The sequence below is a fragment of the Megascapheus bottae genome, chromosome 3, assembly GCF_031878675.1.
Source record: "Megascapheus bottae isolate mThoBot1 chromosome 3, mThoBot2.hap1, whole genome shotgun sequence".
Lineage (NCBI taxonomy): Eukaryota > Metazoa > Chordata > Mammalia > Rodentia > Geomyidae > Megascapheus > Megascapheus bottae.
Genome location: NC_143511.1, coordinates 66,169,976 through 66,184,008, shown reverse-complemented (window position 1 = coordinate 66,184,008; position 14,033 = coordinate 66,169,976). Strand labels below are relative to the sequence as shown.

General features: G+C 33.9%; 1 pseudogene; it reads right to left on the bottom strand.

Moving 5' to 3' along the window:
* Positions 1-243: 243 nt before the first annotated feature.
* LOC150065714 (U1 small nuclear ribonucleoprotein C pseudogene) lies at positions 244-748 on the bottom strand (annotated as a pseudogene).
* Between the last annotated feature and the right edge of the window lie 13,285 nt (positions 749-14,033).

Genomic DNA, 14,033 nt, shown 5'->3' with positions numbered 1-14,033 from the left:
AGCTTGCCTTTCTTTCTTTTTTTTTTTTAACTAAAAGAGCTGACAGTTTTATTTTCACATTTCACAATACAAATGAAATCTGTACTTTTTCTCCCACTTCTCTCCTCCTCCAAATCTATTATCTTGATAAAGGAAGCAAGTCTTCCTTCTCATGCACTTGGAAAATACCTGGAGTCTCAGCACAATTATCTCCTGATGAACTTGAACAAATAATATAAAACTGATAGAGGGCCCCCCTTTTCCTTATCTGTCTGGTCGAGTCATTCCTGGCCGAGTGTGCACCATCATGGGATAAGCAGGAGGCCTCATCATTGGAGGTCCAGGCATCATTGGCATGTGGCCTCCCATGGGTGGCCTCATTCCAGGAGCAGGTCCCACGGGCGGGCATCATCCCAGGAGGAGGTGGGCCCATCATTGGAATCATGGGAGGGCCTCCCATGTGGGGTGCTGGCATCATACCAGGTCGAGGAGGACAGGGGAGACTGGGAGGTGGTGGGATCATTGCCCTGGCAGGAGGAGGAGCAGAGAATGGGGTGGGAGGTATCTTCCTTTGTTGAAATGCAGCCCGTTGTCTTGTCAATCAGGATCTGAGCCTGCTCTTCCATCCATTTCTGATAGCAGTCTTTCACATCCTCGTTATGTTTCCTACCACTGCAGTGTGTCTTTCTCACAGATGGAGAGTCACGGGTGAGATATGTGTCGCAGTAGTCAAAATAAAATTTGGGCATGTTGCCGCGTGGGCCGTTGCCTTCAGTTCTGACTGCCTGCCTTTCTTGTGAAGCACACTGATGTAGAAAAGTTTTACTCTCAATAGACTTCTAGCTGTTCCAACCAGGCCCTTTATATCGTGCAGATTGTAGAGAGAGAGAATCCCTTCAAATATCAGACTTGATTTAGGGAGGGTTCAATTACAGAAGGCCCAGAATGTGGGTTTAGTTCTAAGTTCATTAGCCTGACACACATTAAGTTAGTGGGATAGAGATTTCTTCTCTTTGAGTTTCACTCAGGTTTTAAGAAGGCTAGGGGTAAAGAAAGCCCTTGAGGATTTTTAACATAGCACATTATAAAATCTTATTTTTTAAATTTTTGTTTGCTATACTTATTCATAAAACTGAAATGCATGGATATTGGCAATCATTTGCATAGTGTTGGGATAACTGGAGAAATAAATGACTTCCCATTTCCTATTCAGAGTGCTTGGAAACCCTCAAAATTGTAATTATGTATATTAAGGGAAACTTTATAACTGCCTGAGTTTTGCCTTTTGAAGAAGGGAAGACTTCAGGCCATCTTCACATCAAACAACCAGAACTTGACAAAATTTCTTCCTTTTTACCAGCATTAGTTCTCTGAAACCCAAGTGCCACTAGTGTCTAGAGTTGGTCAGGTAAAACTTTCTGAATTTACTTTGGTATTAGCCTGAAAAGAATTCTGCAAACAGTTTACCTTTTCAATGCTTTGAATAATTTTTGTCTTCATGAGAGTTATAGACTATCTACCGCCTATAAAATTCTCCAGTATTCAGAGACTTTGGTTGAGGGCACACTAACACAAAGAGGGATTGTAATGGAGAAATTATTTACTCAGTATGATTCCTAGTTAAATCACATTTCCTTTCTTCTTCTTTCATCATCTATTTCAATTCTCTGAAAAAAATGTTGGTAATGAATAACACTTTTTCATTTTACTAAAAATGGGCATTCTGGGGTTATATTTTGCTAGGATATATCATCACCTGTTGTATTTCTATGTCAGGATTATTGTTATGAGAAATTTCATCTTTCCATATCTGAGTTGTACAAATAATTACTCCTAAGCAGTAAGTTTATGATAAATAAGCCATCAAAGTTTTACAAATCATTTAAGTTCCCAATGAAACAAAACATCCTTTAAAACTTTTTGTATTACATGTTATAAAGATCAACCACGTTTATTATTATTATGTATTGCTTTTAGGTTCAAAATGAAAATTATATTTCAATAATTGATAGTAACTCATCTGGTTGGCAAAGGTAACTTCATATAGGAAATGAAATTGTTATATTTTATGATAAATTTCCATAAAAATAGGAAATTTAAATAGACTAATTTTTCCCTAAATATTTGAACATAAGTGAAAATTTATCAAATATGAATATCAGATCAATCGTGCTAGGTGTTTGAAAATTTAGTATCTCTAAAGCTTCAAGGTAAACTATAAACAAATTCAGTTCTTTAAAAAAACCCTTTATATTTTAAGGCCCATGCCTTACAATTACAGGTTAACTGGGAAAGTACAAGCAGTATCTCTGATTACGCTATAAATGCTGGAATCTATTGTCTACAATTCTGTACCTGCCTCTGTAAACTGTTAGGGATTTTATCCATTTGAATTTTTTTCTGTAGTAAAACATTTCATCTGCAAAAATGACCTTTTTTTCTGTAACACTCTGACCTGTAGTTGACAAAAGATGTCCTAATTATTTCACTTTAGTTAGATAATACAATTTTTTCACCAAAAGATTTTATACTTTAGTGAGCATGGTTGTGTTGGTAGCTTTGGTGTGGCTTTGTTCATGTTCCATTGAATCTATGTTCTAGAGATGAATGGTTGGAGGAACTTTCATACTGCTTTCCAGAGAGATTGGACAAGCTTATAGTTCTCTTTTGGCCACTTCCTAGCCAGCCTCTCTTACTGTTAATTTTCTAACAGCAATTCTAACTGGAGTGAAGTGGAATCTCAATATTGTTTTAGTTTGCATTTCTTTCATGGCCACATTCTTACTTGTAAGAAGTCTCTCTATAAGGCTCTAGTCCATTTAATTGGGTTGTTGAGGGTTTTTGAGGGTTTTGTGGGGGGGGAAGTGTTGAGTTTTTGAGCTTTAAGTGTATTTTAGATATGAGGCTTTTGTCTGATGCCATAGCTGGTAAAAAAGAAAAAAAACTCCCTTTTTGCGGGCTTTCTATTATTTATCTTCTTAGCTGTGTTCTTTGCCAAGCTGAAACTTTTCAATTTGTTGCAGTCACATTTATCCAGTCTTTCTTTGATTCATTGTGATTCTGGGTCTTTACGTGGGAAGTTTTGACTTGTACATAGGAACCCTAGTGTTTCCTTTACCCCTTCATGTAATATTTTCATGGCAGCTGGCCTTACACTGAGTTCTTTGATACATTTTGAACTGATTCCAATCCATGTGCCATGTGTTATATAAAGGTTTAGCTTCAATATGGAATCTATTGTCTACCCACCGAGTGATGAAAATATAGTGTTTATACACAATGGAATTCTACATATCCAATAGAAAGAATGATTATTGTACCAGTTAGAGGGAAATGGAAAGACTTAGAAAAATTAAGTGAACTAAGCCAGACCCAAAGAAATATAGATTGTATAGTTTCCCTCATTTATGGTAGCCAAAATGTGCCTATAAATCTACAATTAAACACACTTGATGGTAAAACAAAATACACTGTGACAAAATAAAATATACAGATCTGTAGTCATTCACACACAGTGAAACAAAAGGAGAATATTCTTAGAAGAGGAGCACAAAGGCACAGTATCTATGTATGTTTGATCACATAAAATAATATTAATTAAAATGAGCTACAGGAAATGGAAACACTTCATTGCTATTTTTGTTTTCTTTTCATTTTGTCTTGTTTGTTTTTTTAACTTTCCTTGGGAGAGAAAGGAAATCTACAGATATGGTGGTAAAAGGATAAACAAATATAGCAGTGATACTCACTGTGTTGAAAATGATCTATATAACTTGTGTATGGGTACAGGATGGAAAACCTTGTTGAGAGCAAGGGGAGGGATGACATTATTCAAACAATTGTACTCTTTAACTGGCTTATATAACTGTAACCCCTCTCTACATGGCCTTTACAATAACAATAAAAGTTCATCATAAAAAGACTTTGTGCCCTTGTGAAGCAAGAACTTTAACAAAGCTGTAGTATCAAGTGAGCTCTATTTTCTGAGGTTACCATTCACATATTCAATAATTATAAGCCCTCTGTTGGGACCAACTTCTTTATTTTTTTAATGAGTAGAGAAAATAATAGAAGGGTGAAAAACCTTGAATAGTTCTTTTTCATAAATATTACTTTCACATTAGAGAAGCAAGATTTTAGACTTAGCTATAGGAAATCAAAAAGAAAGGAATGGAAGAAGGAGAAGGAAGGATGTAGGTATTGAGAGAGTGAAAGTAGCGTTAACAACATTAAAGTCCAGATGATTCCATCGAGAACCTCAATAAGAACCCATTAGCATTCAACACATTTTATTACTTGTTATTTTATCATTGCTACCCATATCCACATTTCTGATTGTGGATTCATTTCTTAATTCTGTTCCTAAAATATGCCTCTTAATGATTCTTTGAGACTTAGCTTGTGATTTCATTTTTATTCTGAATTTTTTATACACCCCAGTCAATGAGTTCAGCAGGGGACACAATTAAGTTGACAGTTATTATTTTCCCAGCTCTTTAAAGACAGCATACCATGCTTAGCGATCTCTATAGTAGGCTCATAAAATGTGGTAGTAAATCCAATTATAACTTTTTGAAATAATTTTTTAATTCTTAGATTGAATTTATTCTTGTGATGAGAATCATATCATAAAATTTAATTTGTTATCTGGCTTTTATCTTGAAATAAGGTTTCACTATGTTATGTAGGCTGGCTTTAACCTTATTGCTCCCAACTCAGACACCCAAGTCCCTAGGATTATAGGAATGCTTCAATAGTAGTACCTAGCTTGATTCGAATGTATTCCATAGATAGATTCAATTGTGTTCTATAGAAAGATATGCCATATTTCTTTATAATTCTTTTAACCTAAATGGCTGAAAATATATAGAGATTTATTTTTGGTCAGTTGTGGGGTTTGAACTCTGGGACAGGGCGTTGTCCTTGAGCTCTTTAGCTCAAGGCTACCACTCTACCCCTTGAGCCACAGTGCCACTTCCAGTTTTCTAGTGGTTAATTGGAGATAAGAGTCTTATGGACTTTAGTGCCCAGGCTGGCTTTGAACCAGGATCCTCTGATCTCAGCCTCCTGAGTAGTTAGGCTTACAAGCATGAGCCTCTGCACCCAGCTACATTTATTTAAATTTAGATTTTTCTATCTATAATCAAAATTTGATAATTGTGTATCTGAATGCATCTATACTTAATCTACTTAAATTTTACATCCAGGAGCTCAGTGTTTTCTGCAGACTTGTTCGTTGTTGTTTTGCTTTACTATTTTGGGGGTTTCATTATTGCAAGCTAGGCTGGATTTAAAATTACTGTGTAGTTGATGTCAACACTTTGTCATCCTTTTTTAGTCTACTAAGATTTGGGATTTTTGATGGCTTTTTAAAAGTTTGATTCCACTGATTTTCCAGCTGTTATGATAGTGGGATATGTCCTTTCATTCTTTTTAATACCCAACTGCAAGTTCAATGTTTATGTTAACAATGAAATCTTAAAGACTTCAATATACACATGCTAATGGCTACTCATTTATACAAATACTTAATGATAAAATAATAATAATTTTAAAACATTGTAGTAGAAAAAGGACATATAAAAAATTTCAATTGATGTGGGAATCAGAAGAATGGGTAATTCAATTTTTGGCAGAAGGCCTTTTAACATCCACTTGGGATAGAATGCTTTTTGATATAAGGAAGACAAGAAAAAAAAGTTTTATAAATGTAAATCAGAGGCCATAGTTGAGCATGCCACATTTAACTTTTTTACATAATCATGAAAAAGTTTAAATATACTATAATAATGTCCCCCCATTCCTATATTGTATATATTTCCTTGAAAAAATGATCTTTTCTAGCCTGAATTACAACTGTGCTGTATCTGTAAACAAAAAGAAGAAAAAATAATATACTTCTGGAGAGGTGTATACTTTATGTTATTTTACTTTGCTGCTAAAAACTTTCTAAAAAGTGCAGGAAATTCATGCAAGTGTTATCTCCACAAGAATCTAAATGAAAGATCAAAAAGTATCTGGAACCGATTTAATAAGGGCTTCCTTGAATAGATATTGTCATTGTACAAACTGCTGAGAATAGAGAGATGTCCTGGCTTTCTCATTATTTGCTTTAGAAAGTACTTAAAATAGAAACTAATGTTTTTCAGTTTGCTGTCTTGGTTGGCTTTTTTTTAAAGGTTTTGTTTTGGAAGAATTTTCCTAACAGAGGATCAAAGCAGCTCAAAATCTATGTACTATAGCCATATAGGATGAGACTAAGCAAAAGGAATTCTAGGTTATGGAAACAGGACGTTCATCTATGTGATTTTTATTCTTAATGTGAAGTTATTTCTTTTCTCTTTTTTTCTCCTTATGGTTTATCTCATGTGGTTACTGTATCTGACTTTGTTACCTGGTATATTGTTTATTTGTTTATTTGATATAGAGAAGAGGAAAAACAAGATGATTGGGAGTGGGGGAGAGGGGAAGTGAAACAAAAGCATGAGGAGTATCAATGTTCAAAAAAGTAATGTGCCCACTACCTCTAATGAATCCCTCTATATGTTACCTAGACAATAAAATACAATAAAAGAAAAGCCTTTGTTTTGGTAGTAATTATAAATAATTTTATGTTATATATTTTGGTTTAGTTTGAAATTATATCATTACAGAAGAAAATAAGTGACAGCAACAACAAATTCATTTTGTTTGTGAAAGGTTTTTGAGGTAGGAAATATGACCAGAGAAGTTGACAGTAGTTTGGATGTGCAGGGAATTCCTTTCCTTCTAAGTTCCTCATGTAATTCTATGCAGATCTTCTGGGCTTAAGGTCACCCTGAGGTTAATCTGAATTTTGACACAGGTAGACTGACAGGAAATGAAGGGCAAACCCTTTTGATTGTTAGAAAGGGGCTAGGGAAAACATCACTGCTTTCTCTGAATGTAGTGTATAGACTTATTTGTGTACCAGCAGCTGGATTGGAAGATTTGAGAGTCAGTGACTAACCTCAAACATACATCAGTCTTAATTTATAATACAATCTCTCAATGTTTTATGATGAACATTTAGGCATGAGGATGCCCTCTTGCTTTTTTTAAATAAAAGATGTGTCAATCTGTGTATTTTAATGTTTGACAAATCTGGTTGCTAATTGTACTTATTTGAATAATCTGTTTATTATCCTTGAGCCTTTGGTACATTGCTAATAAGTTGACTGGGCATAGTCTCAAAAGGAAATGAAGCCATGCCTGTACATCTGCTTTTGGGTAAGACTGACAAAATAGAAATAAATGTTCTTAGGGACTACTGTGGTAAGAAACAGGAGCTTAAGAAGCAGGGAGTATCTGTTCCAGCTGCAGGAGATAATGAGACACACTGCATGTTCAGGGACCATAGATAAAGTAGAATGTGTGAAGTCCAGAGGTACTGGCACAGACCAATGTGTGAATTGATTCAATTCCATGGTATAGTTATTTTTATGCTTTGGTTCTTTGCACAGTGCTGCAAGATCTTTGGTTAGAACCAGGAAAATCTTTTTTGAACTAACTTGAAATAACATGAAATAAAGCTTCTTGATATTGTGAGTTATATTATTCTTCGGTGTCATTATACTATACTATGTATGTATATATAAAGTAATCTTCAACTTACCCTGTGGCATTTTATACAAAAACCTATTTTTCTCATAATAAACCTGCCATAATTGTTTAGTTCTCCATTCATACCTTAAGGTGAAGAACATAATATTTTTCCTCTCTTGCGTATGTTAACTACTCTGAGCATTTTTAAATATCTAGACAATGACTATCATTTGCACAAATCTTTCATCTTTATGACCAGTGTGCTCTTATCAAGCATACACATATAATATCTCCTTCTAAAGAGAAAGAAGAATCTGTAAGGTAGTCACATCCTATGATCTAAATGGATTTTAGAGCTACAAACAACTCAGAGAATTGAGCTGGGGAAAAAAAGTCATGTGAAGTGTTTACCAAGACTAGATCATTGACTGATGCTTAAATGAGAGGCACATAGCAAATACATTGTAAAATGAATTAAATGGTAATTGAAAATTCCTTCAGAAAATTTGATTAGAATCTGAGAAATCTACAAGGGTAACCAGATAATAAGAAATGCATTTCCAAAGTCCATTTAATTCTGTCAAAGTACTTTGTTCGGTAAATCTTCAGTAGTCTCATTAAAAGATTTAATTGAAATACATTAAACTTTTCATAGCCGTGTGGCATTGCAGAAAACTTTGGGTCCAGTCAAAAGTACTTGTTTTTTGGATCCACAGAGATAGGTCATTCCATCAGCCTTTTAGAAACGTTTTATTTTTATTAAACATATCATGCCATATATAGAAAAATTGGCAAGGCTAGAATGTCATTTACTTTTCAAGAATCAACTTATATACTTATGATATATTAAAGAGTTATATGCTCCTGAGACTGTTGCAAAATATTGTCTTGAACCTTAGTGTTATTAGAAATTTAGTGCTGGACTCATTTATAATGAAGACATCAATGTGTGGAAATTGGTCTTATACAAATAAATAGGAAAAAAACATATTTCCCAACATAATATATGGAATTCAATGATGGGAAAGTGGCCAGGACTTTCAAATATAAAGACATCAGTTAGGCCATCAATGAACTTCAGTACACCCAGGTAAAAGTGAATATTATTGAGACAAAAATGACTTCAAGATGCTAGTATTTTCCAATTTAATGAAGTTGCAATTTGTGATTGACTCTTCAAGAATATGGGCAAAAATGCAGAGCAGAATGAATGAGGTAAGATCAAGTTATCTGTATTTGAGGTCCAAGAAAAAAATACAAATTAGATTCAAAATAACAGGGTAAATCAAGGAGAGCAGCTATAACAAGAGGGTTTAAGAAATATAATCTTTATCCATGATCCCTTTTAGAGAGGCTAGAAAATATAGTAGTATTGGCACAAAGGGATGAGGGAAAAGAGATTGAGAGATGCAAGTATGTAGGTTAATAACCATAGATTAATTAGGATCAGGGTGTTAAGGGTTTGAAAATCAGAATTTGTTTCACAATGCAATTAGATGAAAATTTGGGTTGCCAGTTTAGGTGAAACTCAGTTAGTTATGAACCAGTCTTTGTTTGGCCCTGCCTGTAAAATAGAAAGCAGCTGTATTGCCTCACATGTCTTATAAGGATGAAGCACATAAGTCACACCGAATAATGATCATGCTACTTGTATTAAAATAATATTTATGGTGATATAAATTTGAATCAACTCCATTGCAGAGGACAAAGTAAGCTTTAAAGGTTCAGCAACCAAATAGAGAAAAGTATAAAACAAGACTGGCCTCTGAGACGTATTCTGAAAAATATACTGACAAGCTCATGTGTTCTGTCATCTTCTGGGATGCGTCTTAGCTTAGTCTTTATCTGTATGTCCTTGGCCAATTACTTTATTTTTTGTGTCTTTGTATACTTTCAGAATTAGAATATCCTTAACTAATTGCTCTATAGAAAACCTAAGGTAATATTTTGTTGGTTTGGTATTATTATCGTGCTTAAAATTGTTAAGTGTAAAATACTGGTAAGAAAAAAACCAAACAAATCAAAAAATCTTTATGAAAAAATTCTTAATAGTACTACTATATTAATTTCCCCAGGGAAATATCCTATTAAGAAAATATGAGACAACTAAAAGGAACAGAGGACATGACTACAGATAGTGGTTATTAGAATTTCTCTGTGCTAATTCAAATGTAGCCATCCCCAAATCACCAGAATAATTCAATACTTACCAAAGCCAATGACAACAGCTTAACTCTCACAGGGTAATTGCCTAAGCAGGTGAATGAAGTTGTTATTGTCCAGATATAGGAGGCACTGAGGATTCAAACCTGTAAACTTTCAACATAAAAGAATAATTTAAGAGAAAAACAAAACTATCAATGAGGTTGTTTGAACGTTGTATGCAGTAGCAGAAATGGTCAGGTCATAAGGGAGCCACAGGTAGAAATATTGTGAAAACACAGATTGGATAGACACAATTCCTAGTAGAAACTCAGAAAGATACATGAAAACGCAAAAATTCTGTAGAACTGGATTCCTTTTATGTAGTTCATGATAACATTATTTCTTTTTAATATGAAATGAAGAGAAACTCATTTCAAGTTTTTCAATCTAATTTTTTTATTCCTTCATGATTTCTTTGAAGGGATATATGGGTTCCATATTGGTATTGCTATCAGCATTGTTTTACAAAACTAAATTAACATATAGTTTTTATTATATTGTTTGACCTACAAACAGTTCTACGGTAGACTTGTTCTGAACAAGTCTAGCAGGAAATGTTAATTTTAAATAATTTGTAATAAACATATTTGTTTGAATTGAACAAAATAGTTTTTAGTTTAAAACATTATGTAATTTTTCTTTTTCCTGCTAGGTACAGTATCATATACTTTTTAAGTGGTGTTTTTGAGAGTTTAGTTCAGACATGAAATTTATTCTAGCACTAACAAAGTGACCCTAAATAAATTACTTAATCTCTCTATACCTCTGCTTCATAATCTATGAAATAATCATTCATTTAAAATGATTCCTCTGAGAAATGAGCTAGATGTGAACTTATTATGAGTGCAGAGCACAAAATGAGCATACAGCAAACACTGATATTATCATAATTTTAGTCGTGAAAAGAGCTGATTTATCTTCAAAGGCATAATTTAATAGGCTTATCTTTCCATTGTTATGCAATTTAAGGAGCCATGACTTCTTGAGCTTCTATCAAAATTTATGGATTAGAGGATTTTTCTACATGTTATTCAAAGTTCTACACTTTATCATGATTCTTGCTATATGATTGATTATATTAAAAAAAGTTTATATCCAACCTTCTGTCCTTTGCAAGTACTATAAAGATAATTTCATATATATGAAGCAAGAGTAAAATGAAAATTTAGAAAACGTTAAAAAAAAATCCTCATTGAAAAGTGTGCTGATTGCCTGAAGGGTATCACGTTATTTCCAGTGTTCTAGAACTCCAACTAGGCAAGCAAAAATTAACAGCAGTAGCTAAGAATACAATTTAGCAAAACGATTATATCTACAGTGTATTACAGTCCTCTCTTTCTCTCTCTTTTCCCACTACCAACACGTATATTTCATATTTATTCTTCTCGTTCTTCCCACTTTTCCTAGGTGCCACCCAGGGGAATAAGTACTGAAATTATTAAACATTTTTGTCAAGTGATTTTGACATATTTTGACTTGCTACCTACAACTGGAGTTTGTTGGCATCTATGTAGTTGTTTACTAAAAAACTATTTCCCCTAGGTATCTATGTTTTCATGTATAAGCAGCAGGGCATGCTGTTTTACTTTCTTTCTTGGTTATTATTTCAATGCTTTGTGAGTTCTGTAGTGCAAAATACAAAGCAAACCTCAATTTGATTCAGTCTGATTAAACAGCAAATGTACATTTGTAAAAGGCAGAATAGCTGAATAAAATGACAAATTATTTTCATTTACTTTTATTCAGCACGTATATTTTATTATATAGTAGTTAGACTTTTGACATCAAGTTTAGAAAGCAATATAGATTTCTCCCATATTTGCTGTAGACACCCTTCAATACAGTGATGTTTATCATGATAGATGAACTCAAAGGGTTTACCTTTTCCACCCAAAGCACACAGTTAATGCTAAGTTTGTTTTTAGAATCATATCTTCTATGTAATTTGACAATTATATAATGATATGTGTTTAAATTTATAATGCTTTCTTTTTTTCTGTAACACAGCCTTTAAACTTGACATCTAAATCTTTATCCATATACTCAGAAATTTGGACATTTGTCCACATGTCAAAATCTAAAGTATCTTTAAAAAGAATAAGAACATCACAAAATACTTTAAAACGCCATAATGTTCATTTCAGTGAAAAATGCTCAACTGGAAACTTGCCAGTTTTGTGTCCTAAATAATATTGATTACTTCTAAGAAATATGGCATTTTTGAACTTTTTTGGTATATTCTACACATATACAATAGCTCACATTTTGTAGGCTGTGGTTTTTTATTGTAATTAATAGGATTACATTATATATGTCAGATAGAAGGTGAATTACTTAACAATCATTGCTACCCCTTCTCATGTTTTTGTCCCCATTTCCCTACCCCATCCTCTCCCCTCATCTTGTTTTCCCCCTTCCCTATCCTATTTCAAATAAACATATACACAATATATCAGATAACAATGTAAGTTACTGTAACAATATGAGATAACCAAGGGACAACAAAAGAGATGAGAAATAAAATAGTACATTAAGAACATTAAGCTCTTGTTTCTATATCTTGGAGATCCTTTCATTTAGGCTCATCCTATATGACCCTATGTATGTAGGCTGTGTTTTTAGCATGCTAACATAACCTTTATTAAGACTCTTTAAAAAAAATTCATGCTATCTTATTTACCAATTCTCTCTTCTATTGGTGTTGTCCTGGAAAGTTCAGAAAGTTCCTCGCTATACCAAAATATTCAAATGTTATTCCTGTTCTTTCTCATTGTAATTTCAAGGTTTCAGGTCTTACACTGATCCATTTTTAACTAATAGTAGTACAAATTGGAAGATGGATTGGTTTCAGTCATCTGAATGTGAATGTCCAGTTTTCTCAATACCATTTGTTAAAGAATCTGTCTTCCTCCTGCGCTGTTCTTTCTGCTAAGAAGTGTTTTTGCTATACGGGGTCTTTTATTATTCCATATGAAATTTTGGATTGCCTCTTCTATTTCTTTAAAGAATGACATTGGGATATTGATGGGTATTGCGTTGAATTTGTAGATAGCTCTTGGCAAGATTGTCATTTTCACGATGTTGATTCTTCCAATCCAGGAACATGGGAGGTTTTTCCATTTCCTCAGTTCTGATTTAATTTCCTTTTTCAGGGTTTTAAAGTTTTCATCAAAAAGGTCCTTTACATTCTTAGTTAAGGTAATTCCTAGGTACTTTATTTTCTTTGAGGCTATTGCAAAAGGAGTTGCTTTCCTGATTGTTGCCTCATTCCTCTCACTGTTGGTGTAGAGGAAGGCAGTTGATTTTTGAGGGTTAATTTTATACCCTGCTACCCTTCCAAAGTTTTGAATCAGCTCCAGGAACTGGGGAGTAGAGTCTATGGGATTCTTTTAATACAGAATCATGTCATCTGCAAAGAGGGAAAGTTTTACTTCCTCTTTCCCTATTTGGATCCCCTTTATGCTTGCTTCTTACCTTATTGTACTGGCTAGGAATTCTAATACTATGTTAAAGAGGAGTGGAGAGAGTGGGCATCCTTGTCTCGTTCCTGATCTTAGAGGGAACGTTAGACTATATTACAGAGCTATAATTATCAAAACAGCTTGGTACTGGCACAAGAACAGGCCTGAAGACCAATGGAATAGAACTGAGGACCCAGATATTAAACCACAGACCTATGGTCACGTAATCTTTGACAAGGGAGCCAAGAAATAAAATGGAAGAAAGATAGCCTCTCCAATAAGTGGTGCTGGCAGAACTGGTTAAGCACCTGCAGAAAACTAAAGTTGGATCCGTCTTTGTCACCCTCCACTAGAATTAACTCCAAATGGATCAAAGACCTCGAGGTAAAAGCTGACACACTGAAAACTTTACAAGAAGCAATAGGAGATACACTAGGCCTCTTTGGCACAGGTGGAAACTTTCTTAATAAGGACCAAGAATCACAACAAATCAGAGAAAGGCTGGATAAGTGGGACGGCGTTAAAGTGCAGAGTTTTGTATGGCAAAGGACATAGCTAGTAAATTAATTAGGAAGCCTACAAAGTGGGAGAAGATCTTTACCAACCATACAACGGACAAAGGACTCATATCTAAAATATATCAACAGCTCAAAAAATTGAATCAGTCCAAAACTATTCTCCAAAGTAACAACCATCCCATTAAAAGATGGGCCAAAGACTTAAAGAGAGTCTTCTCTGAAGGAGAAACAAAAATGGCCTATAGACACATGAAGAAATGCTCAACATCTCTGGTCATAAAAGAAATGCAAATCAAAACTCTAAGAT